Here is a 26177-nt window from a genome sequence, read left to right on the forward strand (position 1 = left end):
GGTAGTCGGTCTGATCACCGTAATTATAGTATTATTTATAATAAAACACTTTCATAAATAGAAAAATATTTATTATAAAATTATAATATGTCTAATGATTTTCGTTAAAACAAAAATAAAATGTAAAATTCACCCGGCCGGGCTAAACAAAATTATACTATTGATCAAATTTTAAATAAAATATTTAAAAAATTACATATAGTTAGTTGGATTTGAAGAATCGGGCTAAAATAAAATAATAAATACTCCCTCCGTCCCTTTCAATTGTTTACATTTTTTAGAGAGTGTCTGACACGCATTTTAAGGTGCATATAAAGTATAGTTCTGTAATTTTTTTTTACAATTTTGTTTTTCTGAATAAAAATTAAAATATTCAACTTTTATTTAGAAAAAGAAAATTGTAAAAATAAGTTACATAACTATACTTTTTATGCACCTTAAAATGCGTGCCGAACACTTCCTCGGAAATGTAAACAATTGGAAGGGACCGAGGGAGTATTATAGATCCCAATAAAAATATTATATTATTTGTTGCTGAACATCCAAGCGTCAGTTTACTTTAAAATAATCGTATTAGTAAGTTAACATATTAGATTTATATAAGTAAATAATTAAGTGTATGAATAACTATAACTATACGGTAAAATTTTAGAGTTACACTTAACTTTGATTTTTTTAACTACATATTTTAAAAGTATTTTATATATTATATGTAGATCTGTATTTTACACGGATTATGAGTTTCAGTTTTATGTAAATAATAATGTGATACTATTATTTTTTAATTTCGGGCCCGTACTTAGTACGGGTTACCAACTAGTTATATTGATACATTAATGCCAAGATAAACCTTTTCCTTTTGTCTATCACTTTCTATATTCTGTTTGGTCTTTGATCACATTATAACATCAAGTGCTTAACGTGACATGCCTAGAAATTTTCTTATGGCAGCAAATTTTCAATTATATAGGATTTTCAGGCAGGGTGCAGTGCAGATTGTCTTCTGCAATCTTTTAGTTACTAACCGCCCCGTTTATGTTAACATATATAATATTATTATTACCGGATAGTTCCGTTGTCACAATAGTTTCCATTGTTAGGCTAATAATTTCCTTTATTGTTGTTTAGGTATTGGCTATATAAACACCTCTTTTATTGTAATCGACAACAAGTGTATTATAATAAAATCTCTACCAATGGCCATGGCACAAAAGTTCCTCGTATTCGCTCTAGCAGCACTTCTTATTTGTTCAACAATGATAACAACCTCAGAAGCGCAACCAAAAACCATAGACTACAGTCCACTTCGAAAAGCAGCTGCGGGCACTCGCAAAAAAGTGGATCTTCCCAAACCTGGTCCAGGGGAGGCAAATCCATACAATCGAGGTTGTAGTCCTATCAACAGGTGCCGCGGTCATCCAAATTAAGTTCTTCATGGCCAATGGATTGCAGAAAGAGTGCACTGTGACACTGTGACAGTGTTAACATATACTACAATATTATTATCATTGGATATTTACGTTATTATAACAGTTTCTTTGTTAGTTTAATTTCCTCTACTATTATTCAGTGGTTGGTTACATAGTTGTCCTTTCCCTTCTATCGTAATAGAGAACAAATTTATTTATATATGGATCTAATTTGCTAATTTAGATTTGATGTTTTGTTTGGATTAATTATGGGTTTTTGCTTTCGAATATGCTGGTTAAACGATACAATTTGGATTTGGATTTTGTTTTGTTTTGATATTAGGTTTGGATATAGTTTGGAGTTGGATTCAGTTTTGGTTAGATTTAAGTTTTGGATAATGTGGATTTGGATTCGATTTTGGTTTGATTTCAGTTTCGTTTTTGTTTTTGTTGGTTACAGTTTACATAGTTTGGTTATATTTTAGTTGGTCAAGATTTTTTTGAATTATAAAATTGTTTCGACATGTTATTGAATGACACATGAATGGTTTTTTTCCCTTGTTCGGTTAAATTTTTTGTTAACTCTTGTTTTGGTTCGCGATTACGCTTCTTTTGTCTTATCAATAGTCCCAGGAGATCATCTCATGTTTCAAAAAGGCAACCATTTAGAATCTTTGTTGCAATAACTTGTAATTCATGCACTTGCACCAGCAAAGGCCTGGTATCAGGCACTTGGATATTTTTTTTCTTGTCACGAGTCACTTTGAAATTTAGATATCCGGCAACACAAAAACTGCGGTTTCATGTGTTAAAATTGTTCATATAGGCATTATATCCTTTTTTACAGAACAGAAAATTGCTGCCATCGACTCTGTCAAGTTTTATCAAGTCTTGATTCATTGCGAGATTTCATATCCATCTTTGTTTAGTAATGATCTTTCAACACTATAGGTAAAACAATCGGTTAGTTTCAAGAAGACCCTCTAATCCTTCACAATAAACTGGTACAGATAATTCGAGATAACTGCTTCAAAATAGCTTGCTTTAGAGGGATTTTTCCCCGATTATGAAAACAATACTATCTTGGTTATTGACACAATTATTCCCCCTGGATATAAGGAACATAAAAGGACTACAACTCGTAAATTCAGAATCATACATAAGTTACTCGTGAAACATATCTTGAATTTAACAGTGCTATATATTGAAAAGTTGTCGTACTAAAGGAGCCAATATACGTCTTCATATAACAGTGGTCTCTTGTTACAATGTATCTTCTCCTCTTTAGTAGACAAATTTAATGCGATAATAAAACATTATGGTTTAAAAACAGCTCCTAAATGGATGGGAATGGATCAAGCCTAGCAACTGGAACACAAACCATAGGATGAGCCCTAGGAAGTGTCAAACCCAAGCCTTCTTCCATGTTCAAAGTATTCTTACAGTTCTGCCCTTCACCTCCTACTTTCCATTCAAAGCATTGTATGAATACAGCAAGAATTGTTAGGACAACCTGCAATGCTAGTGAAGTCCCTGGACATCCTCTCCGCCCGCTTCCAAATGGCAACAGATGAAAATGCTGTCCTCTAACATCCAACTGGCTCCTTCCATTCAGCAATTATTCACTGCTCATTAAAAATCTTTCGGGCTCGAATGTAAGTGCATTTTCCCAGTGGTTTGGGCCTCGGCCAATAGCCCAAATATTAACAAAGAGTCTCGTCTTTGCTGGTATGTGGTAGTTTGCAATTGTGCAATCCTTACTGGTTTCTCTGACTGTAAGTGGAACGGCAGGGTGAAGTCGTAGTGTTTCTTTTACAATAGCTTGAAGGTACGGGAGACTCGTGATATCAGACTCCTCAACTAATCTGTTATGTCCAACGACATTATCTATTTCCTGTACAGCCTTTTTCATAATGTTTGGATGGTTGATTAGCTCTGCAAGTGCCCATTCTGTGGTTACGGCAGTAGTGTCTGTACCAGCTACATATACATCCTGCAAATTCATCACAAGTATGAGAACTGTGAACTGTTATCGTCTACCTTTATAGTATTGATACTCATTTCTACTCTCCAATTGAGTAAATAATAAGAAATATCATTAAAAGATTTAGTAGTGAACATCTTACATATGCATTCTGTTTTTGCAGCTTAAGAAAAAGAAGAAGCAATTATATCATAACTGTCATTTTGTGTGCTTAGAACAATCTATATGATGGTGTGAAATTCAATTAGTGTCTTAAATTTTAAGTTCTTAAAGATGCTTTTGCAGAAATTAATATAATGAATGAATAAATATTAATGATTTATACACAATTAGGCATTAGCAAAGAATGATTATAGCAAGGCAACTAGTGTGTAGTATCAGGTAAGAACCAAGTTACCAGTATGAAAGCCTTGATGTTCTCTCTGCTCAATTTGATCTCAAGGCTCTCATCTTCTGAAATATCAAGTAAGATATCAAGCAAGTCCTTCTCTACGTCCCCTCCATTGCCATTTTCTTTCCTCTTTGATCTCAGCTCTCTGTGCTCCTCTATAATCCTTTCCATAATTTTGTCAAACCTCTCATGGATGTCCACAAGTCTCTTCTTGATGCCCTGCAAATCCATATTCTTGCAGAACCATAAATAGTCAGATAAATTAAACTTCCCTGTAATTTCCGCAACCTCTTTGATCAAGTTCTTTACTTCAGCAGCTTCATCTTCATTCTCAGAACACCTCTCCCTCATAAATAGTCAGATAAATTAAACTTCCCTGTAATTTCCGCAACCTCTTTGATCAAGTTCTTTACTTCAGCAGCTTCATCTTCATTCTCAGAACACCTCTCCCTCATAAGCATTCTTGAAATCACATTGTTGGTATGTCTCATATGCTCAACTCCGATATCAACAGCCTTTCCAACTTTAGACATTTTCAGCATTACGTTCACCAAACTCTCAATCTCTTGGCGTCTAACAGGTTGAAGAAGATCAAGAGTTCGACCACCAAGAAGCTCAGACATGCATAATTTCTTTACAAACTTCCAGTATGGTCCATACCGAGCAAAAGTAAAGTTTTGTGAACCATAGGTCAAGTAATCCGTGGCCTCAGTTTGAGGCCGGTCCAACCAAGAGGCCTCATGTGTTTTAAGAAACTCTTTTGCCATTTCAGGAGAAGATGCAACTAAACAAGGATTAGAGCCAAGGTAGATATGGATTAAAGGTCCATAACGTGTGGAGAGCTTGTGAAGTGCCTGGTGTGGTATAGGAGCAAGAAGGTGGAGATGACCAATGATAGGAATTTTAAGAGGGCTAGGTGGAAGGCTAGAGGTTTTGCGACTTTTGAATATGGCTCGTAGCATAATGGTTGCAATGAGCCAAATGAAGAAGTAAACTTGAAAATCTGCCATGTTAAAATTTACTTAGCGAACTTGAGGCAATGCAGTGTTGATTGTGCAGAATGCAGATTATATATACTAAAACTCTACTCTTGACCGTATCAGTGTAACTGCAAAGTTTTGTTTAAAATATAGCGCCCTTCTGGTAAAGCTGTTCTAGACAGCAACAATTATTTTAACCAGGAAAATATTTAAAAAATATCTGGTTACGAAGTCTTACAACTAATGCCGATTTTGGAACAAGTGACTCGAAATATGTATGCTTAAGTGTACCTTTCACGTTTATATAATTTTTTTTACTGAAGTTAGAATTTGGTCTTTGATCGCAAATTAATATTATGGAAGCTTGACATGATATGCATGTAAGCTATGATAAAGATAGTAAACTAGAGTATGAAAAAGTTCCAAATGAACTCAGAAGATCGTCTCCAAGTGTTGGCCTCCAGCACCAAAAACCACAATGCATATAAGAGGAATCAATTTTGGAACAGATGGTCGCCTTTGCTCCAGAACATCATCTCACATAAGGTCTTGGCTCTTTCCACTTCTGCTAGAGCGCATTCTAATTCTTAAATCATCATGTCATTGTCAGTGGTTATCATCTGCAGCAAGACACTGAAACCTAATCTTTTGTTTCTTCATCTTTCTAAATTGTTAATGTTATGCCACGTTTTGGCATGGCAAATACTTTTTAATAATTCCGTAATTTGGTAATTATTAATTACGATTAATAATTAATTGCTTAAACCCCAAGTTATCCTCTCTCCGAAACGAGGAAATAATCAATCTCAATAAATCAATAACGGAAAATATCTCTCAACGATATTCTTCAAATCAGGAAAATATCACAAGGCTCAGATTAAATCAGATAAAATTGGTAATTACCACATTAACGAAACTTATCCCTAAAGTCTCTTAGGGATAAGCCCAAATTTCACAGAACTGCGTAGGCTTGATCCAATATAAATTGGTACGCAGGCATCTTGGCAAAGGGATCCGATACAACGAGACAAATCGAGACACCTCCCAAGTCCAGCCTCTCTTTTTCATAAACCCTAATCTCACAATTATACACAAATCGCTCAATTATTCCAGCAACCCTCCGATTTCGTGTTGTTACGAAATTCCTCCAACAACATTTGGCGCTAGAAGGAGGGGGCTTATTATTCGAGGAGGACGAATAATTTTACAAAATTCGTGGCATACAAGGGGGGTCGATAGCTGTTCTTGGAAAAAACGAGATGACATAAATAATTTGAGGCGTTTTGTGATCTATGCAACCACTAGAGGAAACCAAAAAATTAAACTACTAATTTGATGACTTCGAAAGAAAAAAGAAAGCAGCATGTGTGCTTATGTTGTGATGGTCCCACGAAAGAATTAAAGAAGAAATTACAAAAGGCTACATGTACAGCAAACCAAATAAGAAAAATTGTGGTAACTCGGCAACTGGAAAATAATGAAACGGAAGGGAGTAAATCGGATCGAAGTCGAAGAAACAACTCAGCATGCGATGTTGAATAGGAGGGAAAAAAATAAATAAAGGAACATGAATCCAAAGTCATGCACGGACTTGCAGCTCGGAAAAAAAAACGGAGAAGCGCGTAAAGGAGAAACGTTGGACCATGGAGGAAACGAAAAAATAAAGACAAAGTTACTACGGAGGCCAGGCCACGTACGCGGACATAAAAAGATAAGTTTTATTTTCTTATTTTATTTTTCACAAATTATATATTGTTTCAAGTATGCGTATAAAAATCATGTTTTAAATATATATATTTTTTTTGTGTGCGAGCCACGTATTTTTATGATTGTAAAGTTATTGTGAGATCCTAATTTTGGACGACACACATATTTTTTAGAAAATATCGTACGAAATATTTATTTTGGAGATTTATTTTTATATAAGAAGATCGTACGAGCTGCGTCTTTCTGAAATATAAATTATCTATGCGAGATGCATAATTTTGGGAAAATATTTAAGAAAGATCATTATTTTTGGGAAAAATAAATATCGCGGCAATTTTAAATTGACATATTTATTATTTTTGAATTGTGTTTTAAAATATTTTGCATATACTGTCGCGATAATACATATATGTCGAAAAATATTTTCAAACTTGTGAATGGGAATTGCTATGTTGGGTAGCTGAGACAACCACATGGAACGATATACACTACCGATTGTGAACTTGTATTGTTGACACCTTACGCCTAGATAGGCAGAAAGATTACAAACGGAAAGATTGAAGGTACGAACTCACCTTATCTCAAGTATGGAAAGAGATTCAAGGTGTGAGCTCACCTTATCTTAAGTACAGAAAGAGATTGAAGGTCGGGAGTTTCACCTTATCTTTTGCTGAAGGCATGTTTGTTGATCTTGTTACATTCATATAATACTAGAAGTTCACCTCAGTAATACAATTTTACAATCGGCTGTTATATCTATTTAGAAGTGTGTACGCCAAGATCCAACTTAATAATGATATTCGCAATGGTTTTTTTAAACTTGTGCTCGCGCAGCCACAAACAAGGGAAATATGTATCTTTTTCGGATCTTGCATGGTCTCGCACGTGCATTCGCATAATTGTTTTGAGCACGAAGGTGCTCTATGTTATGTACTAAACTCTGATTTTTAGTTATTTCAGCGATCGAAGAATATTTAGTTCTTCACTGCAGCAAGCTACACTGAAGAACTGGGGGGTAGTTGTTATGCCACGTTTTGGCATGGCAAATACTTTTTAATAATTCCGTAATTTGGTAATTATTAATTACGATTAATAATTAATTGCTTAAACCCCAAGTTATCCTCTCTCCGAAACGAGGAAATAATCAATCTCAATAAATCAATAACGGAAAATATCTCTCAACGATATTCTTCAAATCAGGAAAATATCACAACGCTCAGATTAAATCAGATAAAATTGGTAATTACCACATTAACGAAACTTATCCCTAAAGTCTCTTAGGGATAAGCCCAAATTTCACAGAACTGCGTAGGCTTGATCCAATATAAATTGGTACGCAGGCATCTTGGCAAAGGGATCCGATACAACGAGACAAATCGAGACACCTCCCAAGTCCAGCCTCTCTTTTTCATAAACCCTAATCTCACAATTATACACAAATCGCTCAATTATTCCAGCAACCCTCCGATTTCGTGTTGTTACGAAATTCCTCCAACAACAGTTAATAAACCCGAAGTCTTATGCAGAGGTGTTTGGGAACACTTAAAACATAAAACACTGATAAGAACTGTTGGCTTCTCTGAAATAGGGGAAAAACAAAATTAGTAGCTCTAATGGTACTTTTTTATTTCAAAAGAAATTATATAAGGCTTTTAATGTTCAAGCCAAACACAAATACAAGTGTAATTCACTTAGAAAACACTGTTTGACCACTTTTACTATATCTTCAATGCACTCTTAATCATTGTAATTTGAAGACAAGCTCCTAATAGATGGAAATGGATCAAGCCTAGCAACTGGTACACAAACCATACGATGAGCTCTAGGACGTACTATACCCAAGCCTTCATCCATGTTCACAGTATTCGCACCATTCTGCCCTTCACCTCCTACTTTCCATTTAAAACATTGTATCAGTACAGCAAGAGTTGTCTGGACAACTTGCAATGCAAGTGAAGCCCCATTCTGTATTTTTTCACTACTCATAAAAAATCTTTCGGGCTCAAATTTAAGTGCATTTTCCCAGTGGTTTGGGTCTCGGCCAATGGCCCAAATGTTAACGTAGAGTTTAGTCTTTGCGGGTATGTGGTAGTTTCCAACTGTGCAATCTTCACTTGTTTCTGTTAATGTAAGTGGAGCAGCGGGGTGAAGTCTGTGTGTTTCTTTTACGATGGCTTGAAGGTAAGGGAGATTCACGTAGATTCACGTATCAGATTCTTCAACTAGTCTGTTCTTTCCAACGACGTTATCTATTTCTTGTATAGCTTTTTTTATAGTATCTGGATGGTTGATTAGCTCTGCAAGTGCCCATTCTATTGTGACAGCAGAAGTGTCTGTTCCAGCTACATATAAATCCTGCAATTTAATATAAGTGTATAGAAGTGAAACAGATGATTTACATTGTAGCTAATGTAAATTATAATTTTCCCTACCTTTTTAGTTATTTTTGTATGAAATTGGATTTTATTTATTTGTTTTCGTGTTTCCACAAAATGGCAAGACTACTAATGTGCAGTGTGGTAAATTAGATATAAGTTACCAGTATGAAAGCCTTGATGTTCTCTCGGCTCAATTTAATGTCCAGGCTCTCATCTTCTGATATATGAGTAAGATATCAAGCAAGTGTTTATTTACGTCTTCTCTATTTTCGCTCTCTTTCCTCTTCAACCTCACATCCATTTGCTCCTCTATAAGCCTCTCCATCATTTTGTCAAACCTTCCACTTATATCCACAGCTCTCTTCTTAATTCCCTGCAAATCCAAATTCTTGCAAAACCATATGTAGTCGGACACATTAAACATCCCAAAAATTTCAGACACCTCTCTGATCAAGTTCTGAACTACAGCAGCTTCATCCTCATTCTCTGAACACCTCTCCCTCGTGACCATTCTCGAAATTATATTATTGGTAAGCCTCATAAGCTCAACTCTGATATCAACTGCCTTTCCACTTTTGGACTTTTTCAACATTTCATTCACCAAGCTCTCAATCTCGTGGCGCCTAACAGGTTGGAGAAGATCAAGAGTTTGACCACCAAGAAGCTCAGACATGCATAGTTTCTTGACAAATTTCCAATATGGTCCGTATGGAGCAAAAGCAAAGCCTCGGGAACCATATGTTAGGTAATCTGTGGCCTCCGTTTGAGGCCGGTCTGACCAAGATGCTTCATGCGTTTTAAGAAACTCTTTTGCTATTTCAGGAGAGGAGACAACAATACAAGGAAAGGAGCCAAGGAAGATATGAATTATAGGTCCATAACGCGTCGAGAGCTTGTGAAGAGCCTGGTGTGGTATAGGAGCAAGAAGGTGGAGATGACCGATGATTGGGATTCTAGGAGGGCTAGGTGGAAGACTAGAGGTGGTTCGCTTTTTTAAAATTCCTCGTAGTATAATGGTGGGGATGCGCAAAAGGATCAAGTAAAGTAGATAAACTTGAAACTCTGGCTTGCTTAAATTATCAAGGTAGAAGAAGGGAGAATAAGGAGTGCTCAAGATGTAGTTAAATATACTTCATGATCAGTGGCTGCCTGCCTAGTGATAAGCATTGTACTTATTTCACAGAGAAGGGTCATAGTCATAGAAAGTGGGCATTCAAATTGTAGATGATGGCAGTTAAATGAAGTTGAAATAAGGGTCATAGAAAGGAGGGAGACAAAGGTTTCAAAGTTATTTTTGACAAAGAAGATTGCTCAATCACAAGCAAGAAAACTGGTGAAGCTGCTCTGAAAGGAGTAATGGTTAGGAAATCAGGACCCTTCACTTGCATTTTATTTGTTAATTGTCATTCAACTTCAGCTGTATAATTTACATCAGCTAATAGTTCCAGCCTGTATATGTGACATGGCTTCCTCTACGCTGAGATACCGATAACCTGGATTTTGATACAACTGGGTTGCTCTTGATCTAGTTCTGGTCTCCGCCAAAAACCCGAGATTAACGCACAGTCAAGTCTATGCTGATATTAGGTACTTACAGCATCTCCAATTAGCTTGGCTAAAATGATTGGCTAAAATAATATAAAATACTTATTATCTAAATTTTATTCAACCTGTAAGAGATTGTACTTCAACGAGAGTGACTATAATAATTGGCTATATTTTTAAAAATGGTATGTTAATATTAATTTATGTTATTATAAATAGAATATTTAATTTCAATATGGTAATAGATAATGTGGAGTTATGTTAAAGCATCTCCAACCATAAGAAACCCTTAGCTAAAAGTCTAGGTGGCATATCAAAAATAAAAATTATAGAGAATATCTAAAAAATTTATAATTCCAATGGGACAAAATCCTTATTTATAATTTTAGCCAACCATTTTATCTTGGTTATATTTGTTGAACCCTTGCTAGCCTGTAGTGATATTCCATGTTATCAGTTACCATTTAAAAATAATACTTTCTTTTTCTTTCTTTTTTTTGCCAGAACTTTCTTTTTATAATAACTTCAAATAATAATAACATGTTTTTTTTTGAAATATAGCTAATCATTATAGTCAACTCCATCGAGGAAAATCGCATTACAAGTTCAGCAAATTTTACATATCAATTATTTTAAACTATTTTAGTCAATCATTTTACCTAACACCATTGGAGATGCTCTTACAGTCCCTAGTGGTTCAACAAATTTAGCCAATATGATGAGCTTAGCTAAAATTGTAACTAATGGGAATGCCCCATTAGAGCAATTTATTTTTACACAATCTTTATAATTATATATATGGTATGCCACCTAGATTTTTAGCTAAGAGTTTTTGACCATTGGAGATGCTCTTAGTAGTTTGAAGAAGTGCAATGTTTACTTGCTTATGTGATGAATAGTTGTACAATATCCATTCTTCCACTAATCTATTTTCCCATTACTCTCAACTTTTTTCGAGATAGAGTTATATGAATTATCATGTGATTATATGAAAACATAGCATAAAAATATAGTAAAATTAAAACTTTATTTTATTCTAATTATACCAACTTGCTGGAACTACAAGAATCAACAAAATTTAATAACGGATAACATTCCGTTTGTAAGTTAACCACGAATTGCCCACCAAACTCATATTTTTGAAAAGTCAAAAAAAAAATAACAGAAACCTAATGAAACAGCGACGAATATTTACCAACAAATTTTTTGTTGACAAAATAGGCGCCAAAAGTTCCCGCCCTAACTTACCAACGAAAATGCTAATAAAATGGTAATGGATTGGAATCAAATTTTTGTTAACGGAATAGCAACTAATTTGTGACGAATATGCCACGCTTTACCAATGGAAATGATAAATTATTTTCGTTAGTACTCCGTTACAAATTCGTTCGTTATAAACATAGATCGGTGAGAACATACCCGTTGTTGTTCCCTTAGTAAATGCAATAAATAAATTTAATACTGCCAGTACTTCCAAACTTTGTATGCATTGTTACTTCTCCATTCATTTTCTTCTTCCCTTCTCGTCTTAGAATACAAACCGCAACTTCCCTTGCTTATCAACATTTCTAACAAATTAAAGGATCACAGCCGATTTAATTGCTATATTTTAAGGTTAGTTTTTCTTAATTTTCACTAATTAACTCGTGGTACGTTAATTTTAGTTATCTTTTTACATGATGTATTTAGCTTGTAATTTTTGTATTGATGATATATTTATATTATATATTTTTTTAAATTCTAGTGAAATGATGAGACTCAATATGTAATCCACTATGAGTTCCAATAAAATGATGACAAGTGATAAATTTCAAAGAACGAAAAGTTTGCTAGATGCATTGTTACCTAACTTGCAAATTTCATGGTCATTCTGTTAGTATTCTTGTCTTACTAACCAATTCCTAGACTTGTCACCAGAACATTTGTTGATAACAATAAAATTTCTTTTTGTATATGTCATGAGTAAAGTTGACACCTTTGCTGGATATGAAGCAAAAAATTATCATAAAATTAAATCATAATGCAGACATCTGCTTTTGCCATTATGTTAGTAATCTCTCTTGCTAACTGACTTGTTTATTTTCTGCAAGTTAAAATATTATGTACGATATTAGCTCATCACGAGGTATTTTAGTTACGATATTTTATTTTTGATGCAGGTTACTAAAAAACTCAAAATGAACAATTATCGAATTTGGATGTATCAAATGGTGGATAATAGAGGATTCTTAACTTCACAATTTATAAATGGATTGGAAAATTTTATGCAATATGTCGTAAATTCTGAAATGCGGAAACCGTGAAATTGCACTTATTGAAAAAAGGGTTTGTAAGAGATTATTATGTGTGGGATCGATATGGAGAGCAATATGTTGCTAGACAACGTGGTGAAGAGTCGTCCACAAATTACTCCAATACCCAAGGTGGAAAAAATGATGACAACTTAATCTACAGCATGGTGATGGATGTTGCTGATCCAAGTTTTGATCCGGAGATTTCAAACGCGGAGGCGCGGAAGTTGTATGGTATTTTAAAGTCGTCAGAGAGAGAGAGTTATATGAAGGTTGTGAAACTTCTCAGTTGTCTGCCATGGCCCAAATGTTGAGTTTGAAATCTGATCATCATTGGTCAGAGACATGTTATGATCAAACATCACAGTTCTTCAAAAGCATATTACTGATTTTGGCTAATATTACTGATTTTGGCTGGTAATATTGTTGGTGGGTGCAATGAAACATTTCTCAAACTTTGTGAGCTGCATGAGAAAGCTGGGGAGCCTGTTGATAAAATGCTATATTTCTTGAGGCAGCAAGAGGGGTTGACAGGAAAAAGAGAGTGTATAGAGTTGGTTCCTCGCAAAGTCTATTTTATAAGTCGAAGAATCATATTCCTTGCAGTTCAACCTTTGTTGATGCTGAAAACCAAAAGTTGCAAAAGTGATGAAGGATAAGATGAAAGAAAGGGAGAATCAAATAGCCAAAAATCTCAAGGCTACTTCTGCACAAGCTCAGTCCCTGCCACCCCTAATTCGGATTCAAATAGCGAGAATGTTAACGAGTAATTAGTTCTGTATGTTTGGTATTTTTAGTATGTTCAGGTTGCTCTTGACTATATTTTGTTGTAGGACACTAATATATAATGCTGTAAGGACATTAACCTATGGTCATATAATGACCAGTTCAAGCCTTATTACTAATTAAAGACTGCTTTTGGATATTTTATCTGGGCTTACTACTATACAGGGTTAGAGTGATAATTTAGCTCTTACCCCATTTTGGATTGGTTTGTAAGGAAATGTTATTTATATAAAAAAAATGACTTTGTTACGTTTGTATTTGCATTTGAATAGATATAGAAAATCTGTCATCTCAAAAAATGAAAAGCAAAGCTATCTTATAATTTGAAAGAAACTTTTAAAACTAACCATAATTTCGTTGGGACACCAGTTCTTTGTTAGTAAATTTAACAACCGAATAAACTGTTAGTATTAAAAATTGAAAGTTCCGATAATTTTCTGTTACTAAATTTAGCAATAGATTTTTCGTTAGGAATTTGTTGCTAGAATTATTAACCAGATTTTTCGTTAGGAATTTATTGCTAGAATTAGTAACCAGATTTTTCGTTAGGAATTTGTTGCTATAATTACTAACCAGTCGTTAGTAATTTGTTGCTAGAATTACTAACCAAATATTTTGTTTTGGTTACTTTCCGAAACATGTGGTATGTTATTAATTTGTTACTATTCTGTTATTAACTTAGTAACTAGAACACTCAATTCAGTTAGCAACGTACTTCCCAACGACGTTTCCTCTAACCGTAGGGTTCACCGTAGGGTTCAGTTGGCTTTCGGTTGGGAACCTATTTTGCCAACGGATTTCCTTAACTTGCCAACGGAATATGCCGTTAGCAATAATAGAATTTCTTGTAGTGAGCAACTGAAGAAGATGAATGTACAAAGCCTAGACTTAGGCTCATTGCTGAGAAGTTGTAACGGGGATTTCATAACATCTCACCATAATTCCTAGAGCTCTAGATATTTCTTATTGGGGGTCTTACATTTGAAAATTTAGGCTACACCAAGGGCGACTCTACTTGTTTTCCGTAGATGCCTATTTAGAAATTCTGCAAGCAAACCTATGATAAGAACTTTTATATCAAGTATTACAAGGCCTTTAGTATTTGAATTTAGATAAAAAAAATGGAAAAACATTAAATTAATAATCTTTATTAATAAGCGAAACCTCTTTTTAAGTGGTATTTTGGTTTCACTTATTTTTTGATTCCATCACCTTTTGTTTCACCTTTTAATTCATGTTATAACTTTAACTGTATTATTTTTATTCTTTATGGCACCTATATGACTTATAATTCAATATGTATTATTTTTACCCGTTTCTTTTCCTTTTTAATTCCTATACGACTTATAATTTTATATGTATTATTTTTACCTTTTTTCTTATTAATAAGCGAAACCTATTTTTAAGTGATACTTTTGTTTCATTTATTTTTTGGTTTCACGAGCTTTTATGATTCATGTTATAACTCTAATTGTATGATATGTGATTCCTATATGACTTATAATTCTATATATATATTATTATTACCCATTTTTTGAATTTTATAAGCCGTGCTTTTTTATTATTTTTATAAATTTAAATCCTATTTTTAGTTATGTTTTAAAACAAATAGGTTCATAAATTGGCCCAACTAAATAATTTTCGAAAAATATAAACCACGACCAAGTAAATAGGTCATGTGTTTGAATTAGAATATTTTAATTTAGAATTTTTTAATTTGTAGGTGGAAATACATTTTAATAAAATGATATAGATATTATAGAAACTGTATTTTAGTATTAGCCCTTGAAAATATTAAAATAGTTCAAACCGTAAGATGATTACAATTCTATTTTTGTAGAAGTACTCTAGATTATTTCTTGTTAGGTATTTGGTTTAATCTTAGTACGGTTACGCCGTATTTTGATTTCACCCCTAGATTTATCTTTCATGTAGAGTTCTATGTTGTTTTTTAACAAAATATAGACCTTATTTTGATTTCACCCCTAGATTATTTTATGAACATTTATGTTTTTTAACTTATTCGTCTAATATCCTTTATGGTTTTTAACAAATATTATTTTATTAAAAAATATGCAATTACAAACTATATAAAACACAAATCCAGCTAATAATAAGAAATCTAATATGCAATTACTTAGTAATGTTGATTTCATATTTTGTTAAATTAAACGCCAATCGTGTTGCTCATTACTTGGCTAAAGTTTCGATGTAAAATATTAGTTATATTTATTTTGAACAACAGACACATAATAACGTTGAGTTTGTTGTTCTGATAAAATTTGAATTAATGAAAACTACATATCATTGCAAAAGAAAAATTGCAATAATCGTACAATTTTATTTATTATATATTTTAATTATAATTTAGAATAAATTTCTTTAATCATTATATAATATTGATATTTTGATATCGACCCGTACTTTGCACGGATTATCGACTAGTATTTAAAAAATACAACAAATTTGTGAAACGCTTTAGGGGGAAGAGAAGCAGCAAGGCGGGAACTTTTGTATAGAGAAACAAGCATGTATATATAATTTTAATCACAAACTTTTTGCATCCGCAGTAGCCATTAAATTTGAGCAATTGAATTTGACGGTCCTAACACGACCTCGTCAAATTTAACCCGTGGCATCTTGGTTATCGGTTCGATTCCCGGTTGCGGATATTTTTTCCAAACACATTTATCTTTCTTATTTTGAACAATTTTACAGTTAGGCTATTTTAGGAGGAAAAGAAATAAGTTTGAATATAGTTAGGCTTTACTTGTTTTTGGTCAATGCCAATTTAGAAATATTGCAAGGAAAACCATGATATTCCCATTTAGGAACTTTTATATCAAAGCTCTCGATATTACAAGGTCTTTAGTATCACATTACAAACACCATTTGATCCATAAAATATTGTTCTCTAAAACATCAAAAACACCGATTTTAGAACAGATAATAACCCAAAAAACAATACATTTATTATACGCCCTCCACCCTCCATCATGTACTACAAGTATTTTTTAAAAAAATATGTATATTAATAAAATATTAATTTGTTAATTTACACCTCATAAATACATAAATATAAACTCTAACTCCCTCGCTAACTTTCAATAAGGATAATTTTGGAATAATGTCTATATATTTGAATTGAAAAATAAAAATGGACATATATTATTGAAAGAAAATTCTCTCAAAAAAGACTATTACTATAGAACGGATCGAGGGAGTATTATATTTGAAATATAATTTTATTTCTGAATATAAATATTAAAAATAATTGTGTAAATTACTTTTGCCCCCAATCTAGAAGTCTTACATACCCACATTCTTCGTTCTCCGTAGTCTGGGCATGCATTAGGTGAACATAGATTAGGAAAGCATGTATATTCTATGTCAACAATTCTTTATGCTGATGTAACACCTTTTGGCGAAGACTGTAGTGGTATCTTCTAGTTCTCTTTGTTTTTTTAAAATTCAGAAAAAAAAAATTAAAATGAAATATATTTAATTAAACTAGTCTGTTTAAGTTGGCCAAAACTTAAAACAATTAAATCAGGGAAATATTTTTCTCATAGAATATTAATTTCTATGTAAAAATCAAATATTAAAACTGAACATATTATTACTTTGTTAACTAAAATGAAAAGAAAAAAGTTGTGATAAGAGAAAAAAGGACCAAGAACAATGAAGAGGAAGTCTCCGACCCCAAACACAAATTAGAGAAGACTTGTCAACTTACACTTAAGAAATTAATGAACACGTTACTATGTGGCAATAAAGTCATTAATCTTTTTATGATTTAGTCTTAAAAACCGAAAAAGCAGCCCCTGCTCCCAATTCCCACTTTCCTGGCAAAAATCAACCCTAACCGGAGAGGAAGAGTCCGTAATCATTTGTTCGTTATAATTTTTTACGATATGCATGATTCTAAAAATTTGAATAAATTGTCGATTAATTGACCTAATAATCGGTAATTGGAGGCTTACCGATCTGATAAAGAAAAATTGTTGGAAAAAACATTTGTTGATCAATTGAGTCAAAATCGGTTGAAAATCGGGTTAAATATGGTAGAAATCGGAAAAATTCTTACATAATGTTATGTTACCGCTGAATTCACAGAAGATTTTAGTGTTAAATTTATTTGCAAATTTTTTACAATACATAAAAGAAAGGATAAATTAATCTCGAAAAAGTGATCCTTGAATTCACAGAAAATTTTAGTGTTAAACTTATCCAAATAAAAAAATTATAGCATAATTACAGCTGGACACCCAAGTAGAATTATGCATGTACTTTGTCAACTTTCCGGCTTATAATTCTATAAATACTCCACGTTCCTCTACTTAACCATTCACTTTATTTCTCTAGCTACTTCATTACCAACTAGCTTCTACTTAGTTTACTTCTATCCTATAATTTCCACAATTTACAACAAAATGGCTCAGATTAGCAGCTTCATTTTCAAGGCTCTTATGGTTGCCCTGGTGGCCTCTGTCGCCGTTTCCGGGCAGGGAATGCCTCCTGCTCCATCACCCAAAGTCGATTCAGCTGGGATTTCTGTAGCTGTCTCCACTGCGTTCGTCGGAACTTCCTTGATTTTCTCTCTTATTGCTCTCATGAGGAACTGAATTTCTTTATGTTGTTGTGTACTCTGGGTGCGTGACTAAAATAAAATTGGTGTGTTATTTCATCATCTTGTCGAATTTTTGATTGATCATCAACGTACTCCATTGCAAGTTATATTTACATCAACTTAGAACCGATGTCGATTGACATTTTTTTAGTAGTGATTCCGTGGTTGTGAAATTAATAATCGAGTTATTACATTTGAAGAGTATTGCATTATATGAATTGTGAATTGTGAATTGTGACGAGGATTAGGATCTCCGACTCATACTCACCTCTTAGCTATATCCTACATAACCTCTTAGCTATATCCTACATAGATAAAGAATTTTAGCTAATGTTTTTGATTTTGGCTTCTCCAATGCATAACTTATCAACTAAATTTTTAGATAAAGCAAAAACGATCCTCCAAATTTGTTAATTGGGAAGCCATTATTTTTAATTGCCACATCCCAATTAAAAAAGTTAAAATAATATTCTCTTTATAGATCTAATAATAAATTTTAAAACTAATATTTTATTATTATTTTAAAGAACAGCTAACCATTATTAATAACAGCATTTGAGCAAAATATATTTTTTATCATCTAAATTTTAGCTAACTATTATTTTATATTATTTTAGCTAACCAAAATATGCTCTCACACATATATTGCTCTCTTCGTAAATTAGAGACTTGCATGCGATACAAGCGGTTAATTTCAGTTATTTTAAAGCCCGAATATGCATCCCCTCCATCTTATTATTTTATTCTTTAATTGATATATAGTGCATTCATTTAGTTTGAAATATATTAAGTCTGGTTTGACTTGTTTTGACAATTACAATTTGCATCACTTACAGGTCTGGCCAGTGCCGTTTTATAATATACAGGGCCCCGAACGAAAAAAAATGGGCCTTAAATTTTTTCTTCGTTGATATATATGTTATATTATCTGATAAGAATATGAAGATTACTAGTAAATACAATATCATATTAATTTTAACTTAATTAATATTTAATAAAATAGAAAAGCTAAAATTATGCCCTTATATTGTGATTCCATTTAATATTATAATTACATAAATATTAACGAAATCAAGATAAAAAAAGTTAAACTCGTTTGAGAAAAAAAATATATATCATTCGTAGACTAAATAGCTCTATTTGAAACAATACATCAATAATGGAAAAAAGCTAAATTATTAAATTTAACCTATAAAATTAGAAAAGTGTGTCAATTGAAAATAAAAAAAGGACCCAACTTTGTAAATTTTAAAATAGCACGTATTAAAATCCATGAACAATCTAGTACAAGGACACATTAATTTATATATTATTTTTATTTTTATATGAAATATATATATATATATACTCTCTTCTTTTAAGGTTCTCCTAATTTTGGGCTCTTTTGAAGGTTTGCTCCCTAGGCGGTCATTATTTTCGCCCTCCAAATAGCATGAATTCGGCTATTTTTGCCCTCATATTTCATTCACATGTACAATCTCATACCACTACACCATATTCTATTTTTTATCATACATAAATATGTAAGTGTGCTAAATTAATATATTATTTAACTTTAAAGATAATTACTTGAATTCCACACAAAAAATCGATAGTTACTTGAATATTTGTCCAGTAAATTTTAAAAAATTGAATTCCGGATATAAAGTTAGGCATAGTACATAAATGGATTTTTATTTTATTTATTAATTATCTTATAGTTTGAAAATATAACTCATATATTTTAAACATATTTTTATTATAAAATATAATCAAAATGTACATATATAATTTTTAAATAAAATATTGATAATAGAATCTCTTATATATAAATAATCTATATTGATATTACATATTTAGATAAGTTCAAATTATAATGAGTCAATTCATTTTATTTTATTTCGAATTTGAAACCAAGACTTGGCCCATTATTCAAAAAATACTCGAAAAACACCGCCACATTCTACGTTTAGTAAATTTAAATTAAAAACTCTGCGAGAATATCTTACCAATAATATGAATTTTTTTAATATTTTATGTTAATATAAATTAATGTGTTTGAGGTTTTTATAAGATTAAGTCAATTGATTATTTGTATTAAAATTATTAATTTCACTCTTTGCGCATTATTGTTTTTGGGATTTGTCCTGATTTTAAAAATATTCGAAATTTGATATGAGATCTCACGAGATTTGTTAAAACTACGATGATATATTAAATCAATTTATTTTTCATTTTTCATTTTAAAAAAATAGCTTTTTCAGAAGAATTTTTTTAGATAAGTAATATTCATTGATCAAGATAATATTTTACAAATATTTTGAATTATTTTTAATATTTTAAATTATTCAAATAAAAGTTATATCTATACTATATTGTAACATTTGATTCAATGCATTCTATACTATATAAAGAAAATATATATTGTTCAATAATTTGAAGAAATTATCTAGTTCAACTGATATTTATAAAATTTTATCGAATTTAAAAATATTTAATTTTATGAGAATAGTATACAATGTTATCAAATTATTATATGGAGAAATATTAGAGTCGTAATGAAAGAAATATAAAAGCGGTTTAAATAACGATATTTTATAATTTTTCTTCGAATTCTTGAAAAAAAATCATGAATATCAATAATAAGTTTTTACAATATATAATTTATTTTTATGTTACAACCATGATTGATACTCGGCTGCGTAAAAAATAAATATGAATTATTTGTCAGTGATAATTTGAATACCATATATAAATTATCGCAATTTATTTATTACATAATTTTAATTTTTGAATAATTATAGATGCATGTTATTTAAGTAATCAATTGTCTCACAGAAGTTAATAATGATTATACATATACATAAATCAGATATTTAACATATAAATAATTGAAACCATCGTAATTTACTAAGAAATGTAACATACGATAATTTACCTGTTGACACACACATACAACTTAATCTTACTTTGTTAACACTACTGTAAATAAAAAACTAACAATTTTCCATATATACATACGTTGAATTTCAAAAACTAACATTTTTCATAAAATCAACTTTTATATTAGCAGTAATGTAAATTTTACATTATTGTATATTACAATTGCAAGTCATGACTCTAGTTATGCGTTTTTTATCTTTTTAAATTGAGTAAGTTAATTGTAAGTTAGTAGTGAACTGAGTAATAATTAGACCAGTACATATAGTTTATATAAATAAAATTTAAAAATTTTGGTCAACTCTGTATTCAACATATATGTTAATATTTAGTTTTTTCTTTGTAAACATACTAACGGCATTCTACAAATTAAGTTTAATTGTTTCATTTTAAATGTACTCTGACTACCGTGTTTATATTGATTCATTAAATACAAATTATACAACACAAATAAGAATATATATTTTGCATAATGAGCTATACTGGAAATGTTGTTTAATTTGGTAATGTGTTGTATGATAATAATACACATTTATAAACAATTTGATATACATTAGATATTATTGTACAACATTTACAAATAAGATTACAACTAAAAACATTATAATTGCATGACGTATAAAAAAATTCTAGAAAATGATCTGTGTCTAGCACGGGTTATTATGCTACTTAATTATTAAGTTCTAACACCTTTTTCACATAAACTTTTCAACAATTTTATTTACATTTCTGATCTTTGATTATAAAAATATATTTTAATTATTTTATTAAATTTAATTTAATTTTTTCAAAAAAAATATTAAGAAAACTTGAAATTAGATCCGCTTACGTTACATATATATAAGTTGAGCATTTTTACAATTCGATTGACAAACTGAAGTTATGTAAGAGAAAAGAATGTGTAGAATACTCCTATTTATTAATTTTTTAACGAAGAGAACCACTAACATAATTTTTCATGTATACAAGTCATCACAGAAGAGGTTGTCAATTGTCACATGGGGTGCTACTTACATACAAAAAAGTTCACGACATACATTATTAATCCCTACCTAGATTTAGGGAATTTTAGGTGAAACTAAAATTTGAAGACCTAACATGCATTTAATTAAAACTTAAAATTATAATTTTAAATAATTAAATGTGTTATATTTTATTTATATTATAAATATAAATTTATCAAATAAAAAAGGAAGTAACTTAACAATATTTATAGCCCATTTTTTCTAACACTATATTGTCAACATTAACGAGTACAAAAGTGGGGAGTAATTAATTTTCTGACATCTAAATTAACATTTAATTTTTATTCTTCATTTTCAGTACCAGCTTATTTCGTTTTCTTACTTATTTTTTTTAAAAAAACTTGTACAAGTTTAATACCCGTGTGATTGCAAGAAATATTTTTAATAATATATATATTTTTTAAAATTTTGATGAGAATTTTAAATTATGAAATTTGTTTATTTAAAATTTTTAAATGGTGATCAACTATCTTTTAATTTTAATTTTATTTCAGCCTGTTACAATCGTATAATTTTATTTTATCCAGATACTATTATACCGACCAAACTAAATCAATCAAATTATATTTAATTTTAATTTTTAACTGGATCAATAATATAATTTTATTTTTGTCGAGATAAATAAAGTATATTATATAATTTTATTTCGTGATCAATATCTTTGTTTTAAATTTTCTCCTTTTTATTTATATTCACGTGCTAAATTTTATTTATAGAATATTTTATATTTTCTTAAAAAAATTATAACTTATAACTTATCAAACACAGTATCAGCTTATAAGTAATACGTAAAATTATCCAAACACATAAATAACTTATAAATTATTGTGGTCATATCATGACACTTTTCAACTTTAAACTATAAATAACTTTTTTAAGAAATCCTAAACAGGTCCTATGTCTCCTCTGCCGGAGACATTAGACATTATCATATAATTTAATATTTTAATGAAAGTTTTTATTTATTATCTAGAAAAAAATAGTATGTTAAGAAAACCAATTATTGTACATTTATAAATTTTATATATAAGAAAACTAGGTTTTTATTCAAGTTATCTTACAAGGACGGACTTTTATATGGGCAAAAGCAAGTTTTAATCCAAATTTTTTTTTTCTCGACTTTTAGAAATTCAATTATTTACCCAAATACCGGCCTTGACTTTTAAGAATACGAAAACCCGTATTAAGGCTTGCGAGTGGGCTCTAAAATGGCGAATTGGGTAGTAATAGGGATAAATATTCGTCCTATATGTATATAGGGCATGTTTGATATTTATTTGGTATCCGTGAGAAAATTCCGTTCCGCCTATATATATTTACATATTTTTTTTATTAATTTGACTATATGTTTTACAATTGACTATATGTCCTAATAAATCTAGGGTGTGAGCGAGAATCGAACCAGAACCTGAAACGATAAGAGATAAACTCTTAACGAGCTATTTTATATATATTTACATATAAGTGTGTATTTTAAGTAAAAATTTATAGATAATATTATAGTAATATTCATCCATTATGTAGTATATTATATATTTCTTTATTTATAATTTTTAATTATTTCGTAAATATTTTAAAGAATACTATAAGTTTTCTAAACTAATATTATAAATTAACGGTTACTTTTATAGTGCAAATTTTTAATAAATATAAATGCACTAAATAAATTATAATTTTAATAAAAAATTAGTAAATATTTATTTTTAGAAAAATATTTATTAGATAGGATAGGGTGAGACGGCCGGGAACCAGGTAGGGATTAAAAATTAATAAAGGGACGGGAATGAGATAAATATTTTTTATATGAGACCGAGGCTCCGTTTGGGAGTGCTATTGAAAACTGCTGTAGTGTCAGAAAAAGTGCCGGTGGAAAAAGTGCTATCAGGAAAATTAGATGACTGTTCGGTAATTTTTTTAATTTATTCGTATTTTGAGATATAATATATAAAAATAATGTTTTTAAGAAGGTTTGATAATAAAACTGATAGTTATTTCTTACAAAAGCTGAAAACAGTTTTTTTTCCAAAAACATGGGGACATACTTTTTCCAACAATAGCTTTTAGACCAAAAATATTTGTCCAGACATCAGTTTTTAAAATTTACGAAACACCATTCTACAGATTTTTAGCAAAAAACTGTTGTTATAATTTTCTGCAACAACAATACTAAACGGGTCCAAAATGAAATTTGAGATGCTCATCCCAAAATCGCCCACATTTTTAACCCTACTTGCTAGCCTGGCTAAACCAAGCTAAATTTTGTTCGGATCATTTTTTTTGATAATCTCTCGTCCTAAGCCCCAACAACACAAAAGCACATATCAACAAGAAGCAAAGCATGTTATTTTGGCATTTGTACTTGAAAACGTGTCAAAACAACATTTTTCTCAAAAAGACACTTCACTCTATTTTTAAGTTTATCCCTTCACTGTCCCCAACTGACAGCACTGCCTCTACAGCACATCCGTTATTTCTGGAACGGGATTACACATTTTGTTGTAATAAATACGAAATTATGGTACGCATTTAATTTATCATCTTTTTAAGAGCACACATTCTTTAATTTATGTTTTGTTTGCTTGTTTTAATTGTGTGTGTACACAATTAAATTAACTCTTATTTGTTCGCTTGTTCTGTTTGGTCAAATCACCCCCTCTATTTTTAATTAGGGTTTTCTCGAGTCAATTTTATTCATGAATTGGGTTTTTTTTTTATTTTCATATTAAATCAAATTTTAAATTAGAGATTCGTTTATGTTATAATTGCTTCTTGTGATTATGTGGTGCTATTTGGTGTGTTTTTTAGTTTTTAAAATTTTATAAATTGTTGATTTACTAAATCATTTCCATAGTATATAACCGAAAAAATATTTAAATTTTGAATGCTATGACAGAGAAAAAGTTAAAATATTTTACCCGTGAAAAACTAAAATACCCACCATTTGGGGATAAATACCCAAAATAAAGTTTGACGGGATGCGTTAACCAAAATACCCGTTGATTACGCATATATGGGGAATGCGTATACAGTTTATTAAAATTTTGTGAAAAACACGCATGTTATGTTATGTGATGAGACATGCGTGTTTCTTTTTTGTTTTCACTTGAATACGCATCTTTAGAATGCGTATTCTTTGAAAATCAAAAAGAGATCACGCATGCGTGTTCTTCACAAAATTTTAAAAACCTGTATACACATTCCCCAGATGCGTAATTAAACAGGTGTTTTGGGCGGAACATATCGCCGATCAGCATTTTGGGTAGTTGGAGCCGAAAAATGGTGTGTTTTGAGCATTCTTTCTATTTTACCTCCCAAATGTCCTTTGGTGAAGAAGTCTTTGTACCAAAAATAAATGTTTATCTCTTTTTTTCTCCCGCTGACAATGACGTGACAAGGTTATAATTTTTGAACAATGATATATCAATATTTTTTTGTCGTAGGAAACCGCAGCCGCTACCGAAGGATGTGTACTACCGAAGGATGCGTAATGGGTAAATGTCACGGGTTCACGTAAACCACGTAAACCAAGGCAAACCGCACTTAAACGACAAATTCTGGTTCATGAGACATAATCATAAATTCTCCTTTCGTGGGATTCGAACCTGTGAGCAAGAAGATAATTATATCTTTTTAACCAACTGAATCAATTTTTGTGGGCTGACATATCAATATTTGAAAAAAAAATAGAAATAAATTTTCGGCTATGTAGCATTTTCATTTACTTAAAAATAAATTATTCTCGGAGATATGTTTCAAAGTGGTTCAACAAACATTCTACGTGATTCGACATATTTTTTGGACATATTTTTTTAGAATAATGATAGTGGTAGCAAATTTGGATTCAAAATAACTCTTAAAATGAGTCATGACTAATTATGATTTGTGTGCGCATATTAATGCACGATGCCTCCATCATTTTATATAAATTATTATCAATCAAATTTTGCTACTTGTTATTTTACACCTATTTTGGACAGATTTTTGTTAACTCCATCATTTCTCATTTTCTTAACTATTTGCACTTTGAATTTTCCGTGGTTTTTAATATATTATAAGTGTAAGAATGCCCTACAAAAGGATATCATACATCTTTGTCTTCATTATTATGTACCTTTTTTGGTAAGAGTTAAGT

At 30.9% G+C, this 26177-nt stretch overlaps 2 pseudogenes; both read right to left on the bottom strand.

Moving 5' to 3' along the window:
- Window positions 1–2546: 2546 nt before the first annotated feature.
- On the bottom strand, window positions 2547–4794 carry LOC141717270 (cytochrome P450 93A3-like; annotated as a pseudogene).
- A 3311-nt stretch (window positions 4795–8105) lies between these two features.
- On the bottom strand, window positions 8106–10176 carry LOC141717271 (3,9-dihydroxypterocarpan 6A-monooxygenase-like; annotated as a pseudogene).
- Window positions 10177–26177: the final 16001 nt, after the last annotated feature.

This window comes from Apium graveolens, chromosome 4 (assembly GCF_009905375.1).
Source record: "Apium graveolens cultivar Ventura chromosome 4, ASM990537v1, whole genome shotgun sequence".
NCBI lineage: Eukaryota > Viridiplantae > Streptophyta > Magnoliopsida > Apiales > Apiaceae > Apium > Apium graveolens.